The sequence below is a fragment of the Gorilla gorilla genome, chromosome 7 (genome assembly GCF_029281585.2).
Source record: "Gorilla gorilla gorilla isolate KB3781 chromosome 7, NHGRI_mGorGor1-v2.1_pri, whole genome shotgun sequence".
NCBI lineage: Eukaryota > Metazoa > Chordata > Mammalia > Primates > Hominidae > Gorilla > Gorilla gorilla.
The window spans coordinates 143,490,586-143,512,215 of record NC_073231.2 but is presented as its reverse complement, the minus strand read 5'-3'; the positions used below and the strand labels follow the sequence as shown (position 1 = coordinate 143,512,215).

General features: G+C 34.7%; 1 long non-coding RNA gene across 1 annotated transcript in view; it reads right to left on the bottom strand.

Annotated features, from left to right (window-relative positions):
- LOC134759044 (uncharacterized) overlaps positions 1–13,937 on the bottom strand; it is a 38,434-nt gene extending 24,497 nt beyond the window's left edge. The window contains exon 1 of the long non-coding RNA XR_010134901.1: positions 13,540–13,937. This is a non-coding gene — a long non-coding RNA (uncharacterized lncRNA). The remainder of the gene's footprint in view (positions 1–13,539) is intronic.
- Positions 13,938–21,630: the final 7,693 nt, after the last annotated feature.

The following is a 21,630-nucleotide window of genomic DNA, read 5'->3' as shown; positions in this document are numbered from 1 at the left end:
TTATTTAAGTATTCATATTTCATAAATCATATAATTACTCTGGGACAGGTCCTGTTCTGGGTCTCTGATCTGCTAATACTCAGATCTTTCCTTATGCAATTCAGTATACCAAATTATAGTGCAACTAACATTTTGTCCTTATAAATGGCATTCTGAGCCCAAGGACATAAAAATTGCGTTTCTTAGAAAGCTTGCAAATAGTGTTTACCTCATCTTAAACACTACCTATTGCATGTTATCTAGAACGATATTATAGGAACTTGGCACTTCTCCCCATTTTACAGACAATTCTCATCTCTCCATTTCTCTCTCTCTCTCATCACAATCTGTGTGTCTGTCTTAGACCAGACCATGATACAACAACTTGGAAGCAGGTAGTTTATTTGAGAGATGATTCCAGATAGGGAGTGGGAAAGTGAAGTAGGAGAAGAGAAAATACGATAGAGTATATTGGTGAGTGGCTTACCATTCTAAACAACTGGAACTCAAAACCACAAGGGACTCTCTGAGAAACAATCAAGCTTTTCTAGCCAAGCCTGGAGAGTCTGAGGTCATTTATCCATTGACTCCCATCCTCCAGGTGGTAAACATTGACACTGGCAGCTTTAGCTCTCTTACAGTTTTGAGTTGGACTTGCAGGTCAGACCAAGCCTGTATGGCCAAAGCAAACATTGAAGCAAAGTAGAGAGACAGAGACACTGTCACCTAGCTGATAACTATCCACTAGAACTGCAGGTGAGCTCATTCAAAGATAGGACAAGGAAACATGGATTGGAACAAATACTGCCTGCTGCACTATCAATGTGTGATTATAATGAATGGCAATCCTTGGCTATCTATGTAGGTATAGAATATGTAATGCAAGGAGAGAGAAGTGGAAGCCTTATAACTTTTCTGAAACCATAAAATTCTCATGTTAAAACTAGCAGCTTCTTATTTTTCTGGATGCTGTGGAGTTTGCATTGGAGTGAAAAAGTGGACAGGGTGGACAGGTCCCAGGATTCTAATTCCAGGATCACAGGTTTATTCCTTTTGTAGTTCTGCTGGTCAGGTACACCACTAAAATTCCATCTGCCATGAAGTAAGCTGAAACTTCTCTAGATCCTCCAAATAATTAGTCTTTTAAATCAGGTGTTTGTGGTTATTATTAGCTCATTAATGTTTCGGTGCACTGATTAACATTTTAATAAAATTTTTGGAAAACTTTATTATAATCTGCCTATATTATATATATAGGTGTAGGTATATTTGATATATCTATGTCTCTCTTTCTCTCTCTCTATACACACACACACACACACACACACACACACATGTATAGACATAGATAATAAACCAAAATCTCAACTCCATGGCGTTTGACTTTTGCACTGGATTTCCATTGCCTTTTTATTAGATTTTAATTTCCAAGATTTTAAATTTCCATTGAATTTTAATTTCTAAGAGGATAAAGATATTGTGTTGTTGTTGTTGTTTACTGCATATCACCTGAATGTTTATCATACTATTTGTTTTCAAGTACTATATATGATGATCTAATAGATTTTTCCTAGTCTGTATGAGATATTTAGATACAAAACATGAGGGTAAGGCCATCTTGGGGCTTCAACAGAGTAATCTGACTAGTGCAGAAATGTCCAAGAGTGCTCTTTTTTTCTCATGTATTTAGCTACTCAATTTATATATATATGTATATATAATTATATATAATATATGTTATATATATAATGTTTATATATATATATATAAAATATATTTCCAGAATTGTTTTTGCTAAGAAACAATAAATTTTATTATGTGTATCAGGTAGAGCTGCTGTCCCACTTCACTTTATCTTGTGGACACTGGGGCCTCTTTGCAGATCCAGGCCACCAGTGCTAGTGACAAGTCACCATGTCACTACAATTGCCAAATCTGACAGACCCAGGGAGGACACCTGATCCAAGTTAGGCCATTCAGATTCTATCTCCTTAGAATGTGGAATTTTAATTGTATCACTTGCTTTGTTGCTGTATCATGTTAGCAATAGTGTACTACAGAAAGTCTTGCTTCTAATGGCCTTCTCAAGGTTATATAATTCCTCAAGTATTTTTTAAAATTTTCAGGAGGCTGCCAATAATTTTATTTTGTTTTACCCACCCTTGCTTTTGCTTGTTTCAATGCATGTTTCTCTCTTTTTTTAACTGCATTTAGCCAATGCTGTTTGTTTTTACTTTCAATAAAAAACGTTCAACTACTGCATAGAACTTTTATTTTATTTATAAAGTATTTTCATAGCTAATATTTACCTGACCTCAAATAAGACATGAAAAAATAGCATTTTTAGTTACTGGTGAAGCTCAGCTCAAGATGCTGAGGAGACTGCCAAATGTCAAACAGAAACACTACTTTCCTCCTGTCGTCGTTTTTAGTTTTTCTGTTTGCTTGTTTTAACATCTCATAGCAGCTGATGAGACTCAAAGGTCAAATCTAAGAAGTACCTGGAGATGTTTTCTTATCATTCCCTTTTTTTTCAGATGAGTAAGCTGAGCTTCAGAGAGGTAGTAATTTTTCACTGGTCTCTCTATTCTTCTGGTTATTAACTGAACTGACAAATCCTAAGACCACAGATAATGTAGAAATATCTTGTCCTTCTATGCCAGGGAGAGAAAGCAGTGATCTTTGGGCCTTTTACTCTACTTTATGACAGAATATACATTGGATAGTCTTTACTTGAAAGTCTTCCAGAAAATCTTTCTATTTTTGACACTATGGATGAAACTTTAGGACATTATGCTAAATCAAATGAGCCAGTTATAGAAGAACAAATACTGCATGATTCCACATATATGAGGCATCAAAACCAGTCAAATTTATAGAAGCTAAAAATAGAATAGTGGTTGCCAGAGGCTAAGGGAAGCATGAGGCAGGAGTTGCGAGGAGTTCGGAAGTTATTATTTAACAGGTATAACATTCCAGGTAAGCAAGATTAAAAAGCCCTAGAGATCTGCTATACAACATGCTTATAGGTAACGATACTATATTGTAAATGACAAAGGTGCCAAGAATACACATTGAGGAAAGACAGTTTCTTCAATAAATGGTGCCAGGAAAATTGAATATCCACATCCAAAAGTATGAGATTAGATATCCATCTCTCACCATATTAAAAAATCAACTCAAAATGGATTAAAGACTTAAATGTAGACCCCAAAACTATGAAACTACTAGAAGAAAACAGGCAAAACTCTTCACAGCATTGAGCTGGGCAAGGATTTTTTTTCAGAAAAATAAGGACCTCAAAAGCAAAAGCAACAAGACAAAAAATAGACAAATAGGATTACATCCAACTAAAGAACTTTTTCACAGCAAAGGACGTTGATAACAGAAGAAAGAGGCAACCTGTAGAATAGGGGAAAATGTTTGCAAACTATACACCTAACAAAGGAGCTAATATCCAGAATATATCAAAAAATATACACAACTCAACAGAAAACCCCAGGAAATCTGATTTAAAAATGGGCAAAATAGCTTATTAGACATTTCTCAAAAGAAGTCATACAAATAGCTAGCAGGTATATGAGAAACATGCTCAAAATTGCTGATTATCATGGACATGGAAATCAAAACCACAATAAGATACTTCACTTATACTAGGACTGCTATTATCCAAAATACCCAATAAAGCAAGTCTTGGTGAGGATGGAGAAAAAGGAACATTGGTATACTGTTGGTGGATTTGAAAATTAGTACAGACAATATAGATGTTTCTTAAAAAATTGAAAACAGAAAAAGATCCAGCAATTCCCACTAATGGGTGTATATCTAAAGTAAATGAACTATGTCAAAGACATATGTGCCTTCCCATGTTTATTTCAGCACTGTTTACAAAAGCCAAAATACAGACTCAACCTAAGTGCCCAATAATGAATGGCTAAATAAAATGCGGATTACATGTTTATATAGATGCACACATATACAATGGAATACTATTTAGCCATAAAAAGTATGAAATCCCGTCATTTGTAACAACATGGATGAACCTGGAAGTCACAAAGTTACACGAAATAAGCCAAACATATAAAGAAAAATACCATATGTGGAAGCTAGAAAATAAAGAAAATTGATATCATGTCTATAGAGAGTATAACAGTCATCACCAGAGACTGGGAAAAGGAGGGGGAAAAGACGAGGTAGGTCAACAGGTCCAAAATTGCAATAAGATGAGAGGAATAAGGTCTGGGGCTGTATTTCACAGAACAGTGACTATGCTTAACAGTAAGGTATTGAACATTACAAAATGGCCAGAGGAGAGGCTTTTGAGTGCGCTCACCACAAACAAGCGATAAATGCTTGAGGCAATGGATATACTAACTACCCTGATTTGATCATTGTACAACATATGCAAGTATCAAATTGTTAAATTATACCCCATAAATATGTATAATTACATGACAATTAAAAAATTTTTAAATTGTTAGTAGGGTAGAATTCATATTATGTGTTCTTATCATAATTAAATAAATAATACAGCAGTGGTTTGTCTTTATATATTTATGATGATACTGCTCCATTAAATTAACATCTCATACAAACACAAAAATAATGCAACAGTAAGGTATTGTATTAAAATTCCAGATGTGGGCCTAAGAAATTCTGCTTGAAGAAGGAAAAACAACTCATTCTGAGGAATCAGATTTATGTCCTGCAATGGAGTATCAAGTTATAAAATTCTTAGAAGGAACTGACATTATTCTTAACAAATGAAAGGAGTAATTAACATTTTTTTCTGTTTTTTTTCCATAATTTTCCTCTTAAACCAATTTATTAAATATGTGTCATGAATGGTAGAAATGGTTCAAATGGCTCTGGTAAAAATTTAAGAAATCAAAAATTACATAGACACACCCTTTAAACAAAAGGCATCAATATTCGTTGCAGTTGAACATATATTGATACCTCTTAGTGCACCATTAGCTATATTCGAAAGATAAAATGTGTGTTTATGGATAATTTGTAAGCACTTTTTTTTTAGCTTTCTTCCAAAAACACTCTTGTAATAACACAACATTAAGGACAAAAGACTGGCTAAGATCGAAATTTTCATCAGAGAAGAAGATTCTGCTTGAACATTCAGGGACTAGAACAGACGTTGGACTTCATTTTCCTTGGGGTGGGATGGAAGCTCTGAGGTCAGTGAAAGAAGGTTGGTCTCTCTTACCCTTTTGCTCCCAGTTAACACTCACACCCTTGATGTAGAATATAGGAGAAAAGATAGAAGAAAATTTAGAAACGTATATACGTCTTCCAATATAAGACAGGGCACCCAAAAGTCATAAGGGAAAAAACTGATATATTTGATTACAAAGACATCATCCCCACATTTATGAATGCACAGCTAAAAATAATATAAAGTCAAAACACAAATTACAGACTGTAGAAAATATTTGCCTCACATAAAATTTAAAAAAATAATATTTTTAATAATAATTACTTGCTACACTGATATGAAGAAGGCAAAGAAGTCAAGATAAACATGAGAAAGGATGTGAATAGAGAAAACACGGAAATAAATGTAAACTGTGTAAAAATGTAAGAAAGAAAGCTCAACCTCAAGTAGCTAGAAAAATGCAAAGTATGAAATCGATTATAATTTTCTAGTCTTTTTTTATTCGGATCGAACATACTCGGAGTCTTTACCTCTTCATTATATGACATGATTTATTATATGTCCTTCATACACCTTTATGCCCTTATATGAATATGCCCTAGTTTACTAAAGTCCAGGAGTATTTGTACCTTGAAGAATAAATAATAGCTGTGATATTCCTACAGGACCTGAAATATTTTCTTTTTAATCTCACCTTAGTCTAATATCTACTTTTGTCTTTCTGCTACCATCTAACAATTTTTTTAACGATGTCTCAGACATTATTTTTTCTTAGTGTATTAAAAATGTCTCAGTATCCTATCCTCTACTTACAATGGTCTTCCCTGTCTTTTCTTCCAGCTAACTCCACCCATGACCTCAAATACAACCTCATGATTTCGGTAAAATATTATGCTTGGGTGTTCAAATCACCTGGTATTTCTTCCCCACAGCAATGTGTACACTTTTATTTAAATTACTAATTACTTGCATATCAAACCATGAAGACAGGTTATCTTTTAAAAGGGGTTATATCAGTAGATAGTGTTGATAATTTGGTTGTATTTGAATCTTTTCAGTGAAAATATATTTGTCAATTATATAAGCAGTTTTATTTTATGCAACTTATTTTCTGACATAAAAGTTTAAACTCCCACTAACATAATGCACCATGAGGTCTTGGATTGTTTTCTATTGTTTACCTATGTATTTCTAGGACTTAGCCTGTGCCCTTGCGTGCAGTAAACGCTCAATAATACTTATTGACTCCCTAACACCAGAGGCTTATTGTGCTGTAAACAATGCAGTGTAGAGTGAAGTGATCATCTCATTTTGAGACCTGTGCTTTTTCTATTGTTTGAACACAAAATAGCTTTTATTCTATGATAGCTACATCCAACTGCTGATTTATTTGCACCTCCATTTGAGTAAATTCTTAAGACTTTTGAGATGTCTATGCTACATTTTCTTGAAACAGGCTCTGTGAATTCAAATAGAAAATGTTTATTCTCTTAGTAAATGTTTATGGAATACCTCCAATGTGCCAGGACCTGTACTAGGTGCTGGGAATGTGGAATAATTGAAACAAACTGCCTTCATTTAAGAAGATTTCATTTTACTGGAGGACCTGTAGACTTAAAAATAACTTTATATCTATCATTTGTTGTTTTTTGTTTGGTTGTGTACTGTGCCTTTCTGGTAATTAATCAAGAAAGGGCTAAGATGCTCCATTTGAATTTTAAAGTACAAGTGAAAAATAAAAATGCACTGGGATACCAATCAATCACATTGCAGTTGATTTCCTGTCACTGAATGTGACCTTGGGACAATCCATTAACCTCTGTGAATACTGGGGATGCATTTATTTCCAATATATTGTACTCTTTTGTGGCTATGAAATTCATTATGAAGACACAAAAGAGAAATGTGCGTCTATGGGTAATCTCATGATAAAACAATCCATGTGTTAAAACTAAGCACCTATCTTTTATTTCAGTGATTTATCCATACACTAAAGATATGAATGAGGCATCAAAAGACAGAAGAAACGATTGAGGCTATAAAACTTGCCAACTACCTTGACCTTAGCCCAGTGGAACAGAATTCAGACTCCTGACCACAAGAATGGTGAGATAATAAACTTGCATTGCTTTAATCATTAAGTTTGTGATGATTTGCCATAGAGGCCATAGGAAACTCATACAATATATGAAGAAAAGACCCCAATAATTCACAGAAACCCATCACTGCCTAGAGTTGTCAATTTGGCTGGGTATCTTACTACTCTAAGTTTTGCTTTCCTTATTTGCAAAATATGCATCATATGAATGCTGTGTACCTCAAAATACTGTGTTGAGGATTCAAAGAGGTTTTGTCTGTGCATCATAAACCTATACATGATAGCTACCTGTTAGTAGTATCCCTGACATAATTCTATGGGACAACTTTTCTAAAACTCATTGATAACTGTCTGATGTGTGCCCATGGTAGAGGGAAGGTCAATTTAATATCCCATTAACTGAAACATGAAAACACACTCTGCAGTTCCCAGGGTGATGGCAGAGCCCTCTCATCAGTAGGGGTGCCATAGTGAACCTCCAGGGAATCTATCACCCATTGCCTGGGCAAGCAGCCAGGTAGAGTTGGAGCCAGCGTTTAAATCCCACTATTGTCTAAATCGCTCATTCAACTTTTTTTTCAAATATAATTCCAGTCCCTGTGCTAGGAACTGGCCTTGTTTAAGGCAGATATCTTGCCTGCTGGGGATTTAGATAATCAGGTGAAACCCACAAGTCAATACAATTGTGCACCATGTAATGACCTTTCCAGTCAGTGACAGACCACATAAAGGACAGTGGTCCCATAAGATTACATGGGGTTGAAAGATTCCTATCACCTAGTGACATTGTGGTTACCTTAATGTCTAACAGAAAGCATTACTCACATGTTTGTGGTGATGCTGGTGCAAATAAGCTTGCACTGCCAGTCATATAAAATTCAGTGTGTAAAATCATATATAATACATAATACTTAGTAATGATAATAAACAACTATGTTACTGATTTATGTATTTACTATACCATAATTTTATTGTTAAAGTGTACTCCTACTTATTAAAAAAAAAGTTAACTGTAAAACAGCCTCAGGCAGGTCCTTCAGGAGAAGGTATTATTATCCTAGGAGATAGCAGCTCCATTCATGTCACCGACCCTGAGAGCCTTCCAGTGGAACAAGGTGTGGAGGTGGAAGACAGTGATATGTATGATCTTGACTCTGCATAGACCTAGGCTAGTGTGTTTGTCTTAGATTTTAAGATTCTAATAAATATTTTTAGTAAATACATATATTGTAAAATAAAAAGCTTATATAGTAAGTATATAAAGAAATAAAATATTTTTGTTCAGCTGTACAATGTGTTTGTGTTTCGAGTGAAATGTTATTATGAAAGAGTTGAAAAGATAAAAAAAGTTTATGAAGTAAAAACAGTTACAGTAGCTAAGGTTAATTTACTATGGAATAAATAATTTAAAGAATAAATGTAGTGTAGCCTAAGTGTTCAGTGTTTATAAAGTCTGTAGTAATCTATAGCAGTGTCCTAGGACTTCACCATTCACTGACTCACCCAGAGCAACTTCCAGTTCTGTAAGCCGCAGTCATGGTAAGTACCCTATCCAGGTATACCTTTTTTATCTTTTTTTTTTTTTAGCTTTTTTAATCTATACTCTTTTTTTCTCATTCTTTTTTAAATTTTTTTATTATTATTATACTTTAAGTTTTAGGGTACATGTGCACAATGTGCAGGTTAGTTACACATGTATACATGTGCCATGCTGGTGTGCTGCACCCATTAACTCGTCATTTAGCATTAGGTATATCTAATGCTATCCCTCCCCCCTCCCCCCACCCCATAACAGTCCCCAGAGTGTGATATTCCCCTTCCTGTGTCCATGTGTTCTCATTGTTCAATTCCCATCTATGAGTGAGAACATGCGGTGTTTGGTTTTTTGTCCTTGCGGTAGTTTACTGAGAATGATGATTTCCAATTTCATCCATGTCCCTACAAAGGACATGAACTCATCCTTTTTTTTAATCTTTTATAGTGTATTTTTACTGTACCTTTTCTATGTTTATATATGTTTAGATTCACAAATATCTCCTATTGTATTACAGTTGTATTTAGTACTGTACTAAATATCTATTGTGTTACAGTTGTATTTAGTACAGTATTTAGTACTGTACTAAATATTTCGTATAGTATTTAGTACGGTAACATGCAGTATGGGTTTTGTATCCTATAGGCAATAGGCTATACCAGATAGGTGTATGTAAGTATACTCTGTGATGTTCACAAAATTAAAAATTGTCTAACGGCACATTTTTTTCTGATCACATTCCTGATGTTAGGTGGCAAGCGATGCCTGGCTATAGCTAAATATTCTGTAAATCTCTATAGTAATTCACTGAAACTCTGTGCCTCACTTTTCACACCTGTAAGATGAAGCTGATAGACAGAGGAAGGACCTTTGAGGTGACACATGTAAAATGCTCAGAGCAGTATTTGCCACATAATAAATGCTAGGTTAGTGTTTATTATTGTTGCTGTTGTTGTGTGCTATGATTAGTCCCAGTGAAATATAAACCTGGGGCTCTACGGGAGCACAAAGACAAAAAAATCCAATCCCATCTTGGAGTATCAGGAAAGGTTCCAGGGAAAGAAATGTACAAAATTGGATCAGAAGAACGAAGTACTAATTAGTATGGTAAAGAATGTTAGGAAAAGGAGGAGAGGCAGAATGGAACAATACTTGTGAAGGTTTAGGGCTGTGTGTTCCTGTGCCGTGCGTACATGTGCGTGTGTGTGTGTGAGAGAGAAAGAGACATAGAGAGAAAGAGAGAAAGAGAGAGAGACAGAGTGTGAGCTTGATTGGTTTAAAGTACCGCTAAATTTGTCTGAAATACCTCAGGTGGTTCTAAAACCTCCTACCATGAAGAGTGGCCTCTTTTGCACATGGATGGACCAAAGATGTCCATTCATTTTTTAATGGATTATAATGAGTATCAGTACCAAAGACACTGGCCTCAAGGGACTCTCTGAATCTCTAGAACATTATGGAAACATGCATTTTTTGTGTGTGCTCTCAACGTAACCGCGCACTCTTTGGTGGTATGTAAAGTTCCATTTATAGTCACCTGTATTTTTATTCCCATGTCTTCAGTTGTAGGCGTCACCGCATCATGTGACTACGAGCAGGTGCAGTGATGGGAGGAGAGTGACGTCCACCATCAGTGTCAGAACCCAAGTTTCTAGGGACTGTGAACCTAGCTATGACAGAACAGGATGAAGGGTGTGTTAGGTTGTGTTCCCCAAGGACAAAGATGGAGATTTGCAAGCAGAGTGTTTACTGGGGTGTGCTCCCTAGGTTAGTATCTGTATAGAAGTGAAGGGAGCAGAAACAAGCAGAGAGAGAAGGTGCACCGTGATGCACTTGCAGCAGGACCTCAGCCCATCCCCTGTAGCACTCTAGAGCTGAGACCACCCTGTAGAGATGCTCTCCATTTAGGCCAGGGAGTGGCCTCTAGGCCTACATCTGTAGTCATGGCAGGAGGCTCTCTTGGGGAAAGAGTGTACATTTTGGGGGAGGCAGCTTCCTTTAGTGGATGGTAATTCTTAGGGATAAGCCCTACTCTTATAATGATAGCCATATTGGAACGTGTTCAAAAGAGAGAAAAATGTCCTGAAATGACTCAGAGGGTATTTGTGGAAGCTGTCTTAAGTAAGCAAAGAGTTGTCATTTATAAGAAAAATTGATTTTGTTCACTGTGGTCCAAGAAGTTAAGTGTAGTAAAAGTAAGTGAGTAGACAATTCAGAAAAATATATTTGAGACCACTGTCTAGAACTTTCACTTAATCTGAATGTTCCCTAAGAAAGCATGGTCTGCCAAAAGACAGTGAACCACGGTGGATGTTTTCATCATAAATCTCATCAGCTACATTTTGTAGATGTCACACAGAGGCAGCAAATATAATTAGGATGAATTTAATCATGATAAAATTTGAGGCAGTTGGAACTCACTGAGTCTTAAGACCAATTTAATAACTAAGAGAGAGACACTTTTTAGAGAGCCAGGGAAAGTCATTGTCATACGTGTTCAAATTGCAGATTCATCCACGGAGCTCTGAGGGTCAGATAAGTGGTCCTTTAGCAATTTGGACTCTCATACAATAGCTATTTTAAAAGAGAACTGACATACACAAATTAATAGAAACCTTTCGGAAAATTGATAATTTGTTTCAATTTAGTTTATGAAAATAATCCCCTTTATGAATAAACCATGAATAGTCATTAAGAAGTGTTGAAAATATTATGCCCCTTTCTAATATTTACTTTTAAAATCATTACTATGAATTGGCATAAGGTTAAAATTATGTATATAATTGCATAATTTTTGTATTTTCCAATATCCATTGAAACCAATTATAATATATAAGAGAATGTATTTGTATTTATTTCTCTGATTAGTGTATTTACTTTAATGAACATTTTTATTGTATTTATTTTTATTAGATAATAAAAAAGAAATTTCTGCATTTGTGACAAAAACAAAGAGATATTATAATGCGAAGAAAAGTTGAAGTAGAGCCAGAAGTGAAATCCCAAGATGACTTCAACAATTGACCCAAGAAAATCATACTGATTTGATTCAAAGCTGTAGAGAGCTTCAATGTTTTATTTAGGGGAAAGTCAGGCTTTCTTGATTCCTCACCCCAAATTAATCATTTTGGGTTACAATCGGTAATAGTCGAAATCATTAACTCTCTTTATGCCTTTAGGAGCTGGGTTCTTAAGTGGCATGTGAAATACGAAGATGGAATTGAGGAGGTTTACCAGTGAGGAAAAAAAAACAATACATAGTTTGTGTAAGAAAGAAATAGGGCACTTGTTCTGGATAGATGAGATGAAACGATGCTATAAAGTTACCTGAGGAGGCGGAAGCCATAAATGAGTGGATTCCCAATCAGCTGGCTGAACGGAGTCTTTGCTGAAGATAAGGGAAACTTCTGAGTACTATATACCCTTTTTTTCTATTCTTAAATTTTTATAGGCCCTGCAAAGCAGCCCATTTCTATTTTCAGACATAGGATAAATTAAAGTTCAACATGATGAAAATAATACATGTCCAAAATTCCTTATCTAAAACTCCTAGGGCCAAATGAGTTTTGGAATGAAGTCTTTCCAAGATTCAGAAAGATGATATGGAACATAGAGTATATATTAGGTAACTCGCCCAATGTAGTCCAGAGCATCACCATATAATGGAACATAAGGATATCTAGGTGGCAAAAATATATAGATTTTCCTAATGAATGGGAAAATAGACTATAAATAACCTTCATGCCAGTTTTGCTGAAATACAAAATCCCACAAAACTCAGCAGCTTAAAACAATAAAATTTAACAATTTTATTCTATCTGTTGCATATGTTGCGTAGATGATGGTTTGCATGCAATTTGATATCCAATTTTATCCAGTTTACAAATGGTCTGGTTCAGAGGATTCAAGACATCTACTTCACATGTCTGGTGCCTTGTCAGTGTTCCTAGAAGACTGGCTTCATCTGATCAACCGGAGCACCTCCATGAGTCCCTGCTACATAAGTGATCTAAGCTTGGTAAGACTTTTTATATAGTATTTCAGGAATCTCAGAAAGATTGTTGGTAGAAGCAGCAAGCTCTCTTAGCACCTAGGTTTGAAAGTCTCAGATCCTTATTTGCTCAACACTCTTGATCAGGCAAGTCACTAAGTCCAGGTCAGTATAGATTGGAGGGAAATTAATTCTTACCTATCAATGGGAAGACTACCAAAAACTTTGTGTCCATCTACATTTTACCAGAGTCTACCCTCTGGTCACACATTATTTATTTCCCCCAACATGAAAAATACACTTATACCCCCTCCAATTTACCTGAACTCTCATCCCATTATGCCACCGAAGTGTAAGAGCCTTGTCATTTAAATCAGATACCACCCATACATGGATGAGGCTCTAGTAGTGCAGATCCTCAAGTATAGTCGTTGAGTATAGTTCCTTTCATTTTAAAGACTCGCCAACTAAAGATACACGTATCTGTTCCCAACCCAACTAATATAATATGGTGATCGAAGGGTAGGAGAATTGCAGTAGACAGTACTATTCAAAATGTGAGAAAAAGTAACACATAGCTGTCACTGGTTCGTAACCAATTATGAAACTCAGTTGGCGTATATTGCCAGCCACTTCTTTAAAATCCAGTACTGCTCCTTGGGATTCATTCTGTGGATCTTGGCTCCATTCTCTAGGGCCTTGATTCAGCCCTCTGTGTTACCCCTCCATTCACATAAGATACGTCCCACATCTGTAAGTAGACTTACCACATTATATCCTGCCAATAGAAGTTCCGAGGTTCTGAATGTTTTGTGGTATTTTGTTTTGTTTAATGGTGAACCTTTTCTGTCCCCTTCAGTCCAAGCTGATCATGCTTTCACCAATACAATATTCAAAAAAAAATTGTAGGCTTTCTTTTAATCTTGTTGAGATTAACTCTACTGGACAAAATCCATGCCCAGTGATTTCCTTGTGATAGACCTCTCTATGGCTTACCTGAAACTCAGTATGCTGTGGAACAATGGTTTCAAGAGTCTTAGAAACCTGTCTAGTAGAGACGGTCTATGTGGCACACTTTCAGATCTGTCTGAAGTTTGATAAAGGACCTTATAGCTATAGGCTTTAGATTGGGGGTGGCAAACTATAGCACATAGGCCAAATTCAGTCAGTCATATGTTTTTGGATATAAAATTCTATTAATACAGTTGTTCCTTGGTATCCATGGAGATTGGTTCTGGGACCCACCACAAACACCAGAATCTAAGGACTCTTCTAAAAATGGCATAGTATTTACATATAACCTGCCCATATCCTCCTGTATATTTTAAATCATCTCTAGATTATTTATAATATATAATACAATGTACATACTATGTAAATAATGGTTATATTTTTTCATTTGTATTATGATATTGTTTTATTATTTGTATTTTTATTGTTGTATTATCATTTTTTGGTGCACTTTGTATTCAAATATTTTCAATCTATCATAGGTTGAACACAAAGATGAGGAACCCATGGATACTGAGGGCCAAATGTGTACCCATGTTAATTCAATGTCACATTGCCATAGATGCTTTCACATTAAAATTTCAGAGTTGAGTATTTGCAACAAAGATAATATGGCCTGAAAGCTCAAAATATTTACTCTGGCTTTTTATTTTTAAAAAAGTTAATCAATACTTGCTTTAGGTTATCTTAATGCTGAGTTTTTGGCAATCTAGAGAATCTACGTATAATAATGGGACTTATTTTCTAAACATAACAAATCATTTTATATTTCTTTTCTATTCCTTGCTTTAAAACAAAACGGTTCCTTTTTAAAAAATTATTTCTCTTTATCCATGTCTTGTCATATCTGGCTAAAAACATAAAAAACTAAACAGAAAACACAAAAGAATGGACAGAACCCATTCACACTATCAAGATAAACAGAAACCTTTTTAGCTAGATCTACCAGCTAATTAGGTGTAACTTCTGTTTTCCACACAACCACAGGGAACAATGTCACTGAATTTCAACTTTCACATAATGAGGGTTGTTGCACCAGTCTCTAGTAATAAATTCCTTCTCATCCTTCCAGTCATATCAAATCTCTTTGAGACTCTTCTTGCTTTCATTAGTACTGCCCAACAAAGCAGATATTATTTTTAAAATGTAGGAGACGTGATTGACTCCAGATCACACAGAAACTAGTGTATAATCAAAGACTAGAAAACTGAGAAATAGTAGACACTGGAGAGTTGGAAGAAGTGAGAGGGTGGGAGTAGGTGAGGGATGTGAAATTACTTAGTGAGTACCGTGTACATTGTTCAAGTGATAGTTACACTAAAACGCCAGGCTTCACCACTAACCAACATATCCATGGGAAAAAACTGCACTTGTACCCTTGAAATTTATACAAAAAAGAGAAATACTGAGTTTTGATCTAAAGCTCTTCGTAGATGATAGTGATGCCTCTATTTTGTTATAATTACTACTACTGCCACTATTATCTTAGCTATTGTTGAGCTTATTTGTCCTCCTATCTGCAATATTCTTATCCCTACCTAGACTCAAATATTAGAGCCATAGCCAGACAGTGTCATATAAACTGGATGGTAATGGAAGAGAATTATGGAGATTAAAGCAGGGGTTTCAGAAGAGAAAATTATGGAGATAATTGACTCTCCATCATGAAAATAAAAAGAAAAATGGAACCATTAGTTAAAACCTTTCTAACTATGGGAGATTCTGATGGCCATTCCTCTCAAATGCACTCATATTAACCTCATATTCCTGCTAGGCAGATAGACCCTGCAAAGATTCAGAATGCACCTCAGAGAAACAAACTCACTGTGTACCCTCATTAGTCCAATGATCCAGAAAGTCAAAGGTCTGTCGTTCTGACATTTGATTGGTAAGAATAATATGCTGAGTATTTCCAACTGTGCTGATATGTTGATATTTGACTTTTTAAGAAAAAAACACAAAATATTTTTCTTTTCTTAAAGGGAAAAGCAAACAGCTGTTTTCTGATCTGCTAAAAGAAATTATAGTATTTCCCATTACCACCACATACTTTATGGATCTGGGTTATTTATTGACCCACAAAAATCTCAGTTCAGATGCAGCATCTGGCTGCTCAATGAAGTCTTACATTTTACACAATTTTCCACCTGGACTCGCTAGAAAATACAAATCTAGACTTGATATAAATACCAACTACTCCTTTATGTCAGAGTAATTTATTTTCAAACATTTGTAAAACTGTTAGGCTACCAAGATCCTCTAAATTACGTTAACGTCTCTGCCCCGACCCCCACTTTCCATGCTATCTTTATCCCAGTATGAATTCTAGCAGTAACTTGCAATTCTAGAAGAGACTGAAAGTGAGAAATATGTAATTAAGAGCAGAAGGTGTTGTGCAGACAAGGCAACAATATCCTAATTCCTGAGCCTTGTTCTTACCTGTCTTCTACCTTTCACTGTTGAGCTCACTGCTATTGGCCTGTATGTGCAATGCTTCCTAGATCCCTTTTTGCCTTTTCTTTGCAGGAGAGTTCTAAGGAGTTGTAGGAGGTTTGCCCACAGGTTCAGAATCTGTGTACTGGTTATGAGCCTAAGATAAAATAAACACACGCAATTCAATTGATTAAAATGAATGCTCAGGTGTTTGTACCTGACTTTCTGTTCTGTTTAATAGTCTTTATCCTTACTAGAGTGAAATCTTCATGAGGACAGAAATATGTCTGTATTGCTTATTACCACAGCCACAGTGCTTAGCATCTGGCTTACTATATAAAGGTTCATTAATATGTGAAATAAAATGAACAGTAATGCTGTTTTTTTATAAAGTAATGACATAATGAGGCATTCACTTCCTTCCCGTTTTCTATTTTCCTCTCTATTACTGAATACCTGATTTTCAGCACTGACCTTGCACACAACTGATGGCTTTCTGGCCCCTGCATGTCATCTCAAATGGATATTTACTTAATGTACTGTCTTCCTGAAAAGTTAAGACACCACACATTCACTGTATCTGTCCAGCTCAATACCTGAAAGACCAAGTGCTTTCCTGATGTGACTCAATGCTTAACTCTTGGGACTAACTATTCCACTCCCTATACCGTTTCCTGTCATCAGCTATTTAAATCTATGCTAGTTACTCTCATTGGCCTCTTGGTGAACTCCAGATCTCAGGGACTTACAAAGTTTCTCCATCTCACCTAACCCACCCTTTGCCAGCTGTCCATGTAAAATGTTAGGGTACTTGCAAAGCACCCTTATCAGCTTTCACACGGGATGTTAGAAGTCACTTACTGGATACCATCCCAAGGTAGAACAAAATTAGTGTGATGTAATCCTCTAATAACTAAAATCTCAGAACAAAATGAATCCATAAGCCCTGTTAATGATATTTGTTAGCTGCATGATCCTGGATTGTGCTAGTTCACTCTATTTAAACATACATTCCTCATAAGAAAGAATGAAAATAACAATAATATCTTGTTTGAAGATTAAATGACTCAGTATCTATAAAAGTCCCCAGAGCACTTTTAAGTGCCTGACACACAATTAACACATAATATGTTTAATTGATGTTAAAAATTATAAAGCACATATTTCTATTTAATACATTTTAGCAACTATCACCACTATTTAATTTAAAAAGTTTTACCTGTTAGGGTTATTGGGAAGTTTAAGTGAGATAATTTACATAAATTCCCCAGCACAGAGCCTGCCCTTGTAGTAAGGACTCAATAAATGGTACGTAACTCAAATAAATGTTATCTGTTACTATCATTAAAAAAAATACATTTTAGTTGCATGAACTACCAATTATATTTCAGAAAATTCATCTGTCATTTAAGCCCCAGCTAATTTTACTTATATCGCTATCCCCTTTAAGTTCCATAATAATACTAACCCTTTTATTCCCATTTCACAATTGAAGAGATTGTAGGTCACAGATTATTCACACATAATGAGCAAAGGTAAAAACTAGAATTTAAACCTCTTTCTTTTGTCATATATTCAGAGGCATCCAATCAAAAAATCCTCCATCAAAATTCTCCCACAGTAATTATCCTGTTTCCCTAGCTTGAGGCAATGTTTTTAAAAATACAATAAAGTATATAAGCACCATTTATACTTAAACTTTAAAAAATGTAGATATAATTATAAATTCATGTGCAGTTGTGAAAAATAGTACGGAGAGATACCAAGTACAGCTTATCCAGTCTTACCCAGTGGAAAATGCTGCAAAGCTATAGAGCAATGTCAAAATCAAGATATCGACATTGATACAATTAGATAGCATTTTTTTTCTTCTACACAAAATTTCCTCATGTTGTTCTTTTATAGCAATACCCACATCACTCACAGCCCACAATATCTTTGACTCCTAGGAAATACAAATATTCTTCCATCTCTATAATTTTATCATTTCAATAATGTTACATAAATTGATTCATACAGTGTGTAACATTTTGAGATTGTGTTTTTATGTTTTACAATTAAATTTGTCTGAATATTCATCCAAGTTGTTGAATGTATTAATAGTTAATTCATTTTTATTCATGAATACTATTTACAAATCATATTCAATGAGGTGTATGTGTCACAACTAACCATTCACCCATCAACGGACATCTGGGTTATTTCAAGTGTGAGTCTGTTACAAATAAATCTATTGTGAACATTCATGCACAAGTTTTTGTGTAAACATAAGTTTTCATTTTTCTTTGGTAAACATACAGGAGTGGAATTGCTGTGTTATATGATAATTTCATGTTCATTTATTGCGAGAAACAGGCAAACCATTTTCCAGAGTAGCTATACCATTTCATCTCCCCATTATCCATGCATCTGTGACCTAGTTTCTCCATGTCCTTGTAATCACTGATGTTGCTGCTATTTTTTTTAATTGTTCGCCATTCTGATAGGTTTGTAGTGATAGCTAATGTTTTTAATGTGTATTTTTCTAATGTCTAATGATTGAACACCTTCATATGTTTATTGGCCATCTATACTCTTTGGTGAAGTCTCATGTCACATTTTTTTCTATTTTCAAATTACATTTTTTAAGTGTTGTCAGAGATATTTAATATGCTAGATACTAGTAGAGTATGTGGTTTGCAAATATTTTCTGCCTGTCTGTAAGTTATGCTTTTGTCCTCAACAGTAGCAGAGCATTTGCAGAGCAAACGTTTTTGCTTTTGATGAGGTCTAATTTGGCAATTCTTTATGTTATGGGTCAAAGTTTTCATGCCAACCTTAAAAACTTTTTACCTAGTATTCCATCTTGAAGATTTCAATTTTATTTCCTCTGAAACTTTTATAGTTTTATAGTTTATGTTGACATCTCTGGTCCATTTTGAATTAATGTTTGCATAAGTTGTGAGGGTTAAGTCAAGTCTATTTTTTCTTCCAGGTGGTCCAGCACCATTTGTTAAAAAGACTATTCTTCCTAAATTGAATTAATTTTGCATGTTTTCAAAATTCAGCTGGACACATTTGTAAGGGTTTGTTTCTGGATTCTGTCTTCTGTTCAGTTGGTCTATATGTCTATCCTCCTAGCAGTACCAACAGTTTGGATTACTAGCTATGTAATAAATCCTGAAACCCGGTAAATTTTTCCTCCTACTGTGTTCTTTTTCAGAATTGTTATGAGTCTTCTCATTTCTTTGCCATTCATATAAATTTTAGATAACGTTGTCCATATTTATAGAGTCCTGCTTGCATTTCAACAGGAAATGTGTTAAACCTATGTATCAATTGAAGAAAAATTGAAATCTTTACTATGTCATGTCTTCCGAGCCATTAAAACAATGTGTCTTCATTTCTTTAGATCTATATTTATTTATTTATCTGCATTTTGTAGTTTTTAACATACAAGCTCTAAATATGTGTTATTAGATTTCTATCTGAGTATTTCATTTTTCTAGTGACTTTAAATAGCATTGTATTTTCAATTTTGATCTCCAGGTATTCATTGCTAGTGTATATAAATACCTTGGTTTTGGTACGTTGATCCCATATCCTGTTAAATTATTGAATTCCCTTATTAATTCTATGAGTTATTTTCAATACTGCTTGGTATTTTTTACGTGCACAATCATGTCATCTGCAAATAGAAACAATTTTATTGCTTTCAACTCCATGCCTTTGAGTTTCCTTTCTTGTCTTATATTGGCTAGAACTTTCAGTATTATGTTGAATAAGAGAGAAAAAAGAAAATGTCTTTTCCTGGTCCATGATCTTAGGGAAAAACATTATTTCTTTCACTATTAAATGTCGTGTTATCTTTCGTTTTTATGGAGATGTACTTTATCAGGCTAAGGTGGTTCACCGCTAACCCATTTTTCTGAGAAATACATTCAGAAATGGATATTGAATGTTGTCAAATACTTTTTTCTGTATCAGTTGATATGATCTTGTTATCTTTTTATTACTTTTCAAATATTGAATGAGTCTTACATCTGTGGACTTAACTCCCTTGGTCATTTTATATAATTATTTTTACATATTAATTAAATATATTAACTAATATATTTAAGTGAATACTACCTTTTATTTAACTATGTATGGTCAAAATATTATCATTCAATACCTCATTAATATAAAATTATTGAGATTGCTTACATTTTTATACATGTTTATATCTTAGGGTTTAGTTCATCTTTTTTGTTGTTACTTTTTCAGGGCTAGCTGGCTTTCTTTTTTCCTTTCTTTGTCATGCTTTGGGTTACTTGAACTTTTAAAAATAAATTTTATTTTGATTTATTGATGGTGTTTTTGCATACATCCCTTTGTATGGTATTTTTTAAAAGCAACTACATTTTATTATTTCTCAGTCTTCCATGAGCTGACTGGGTGATTTCTCTGCTGGCCTCACTGTGTTTATTCCAGCAGTTGCCATCAGATGGTGGATTGGCTGGGGCCTCAGCTCAGCTAGGACTGCTGGGTGGCTGGCCTCTCTCTCCCTGTGGTCTTTCATCCTGGGTTTCTCCACATGGTGGTCCCTTGGCAGCATTCCAAGAGGGCAAAAATGGAAGCTCTAGAGGCCTTGGCTACTGAGCTCACACAATGCGATTTCCACCTTATTCTATTGATTAAACATGCCACAAATAAGGACAGTTCAGATATAAGGATTGGGAAAATGGATTCCACCTCTTTATGAGAGAAACTGCAAGGAATTGTGGCTATGCTTAATCTACCAGAATGTCAAAGTTTTTATTTTTTAGTGTGTAGTTTTTTAATGGTTATTCTAGCTATTAAATTATATATGCACAATGTATTGGCATGCTCATGTTGACATTTTACCATTTCAAGTGAGGTATTAAAATACAGAGCTATCTGTATTAATGTCCCTCTATTCTCCCCTATTTATAATATAATCATTGAAAATATTTTCTCTATAATGTTTATAACTACCTCAGACAGTACTACCATTTTTCCATACACCATCAAAGTAACTTAGAAAACCTAAGAGGAAAAGAAAAGTCTGTTATATTTACTTATGCTTTTGCTTCCTGTATTTCTTCTTTCTTCCTGATGTTTGAAGATTTATCTTTTTGCTTTCTGTTTAGAAAACTTCCTTTAGTCAACCTTTATAGTTAAGTCTGATCATGACATCTTAGTTTTCCTTTACCTAAGCATATCTTAATTTCTCCTTTATTCTTTGTGGACACTTTTGCTAGATGTAGGATTCTAACTTGATATTTCTCTTTTTTCAACACTTATAAAATGTTTGCCACTTTATTTAGTTTTCCATTCTTATCTTGTTTCTGATGAGGATCTTCTATAATTTATTTTTTTCCCTATAGGTAAAGTGTCATTTATGTTTCACTGATTCCACAATATTCCCTGTG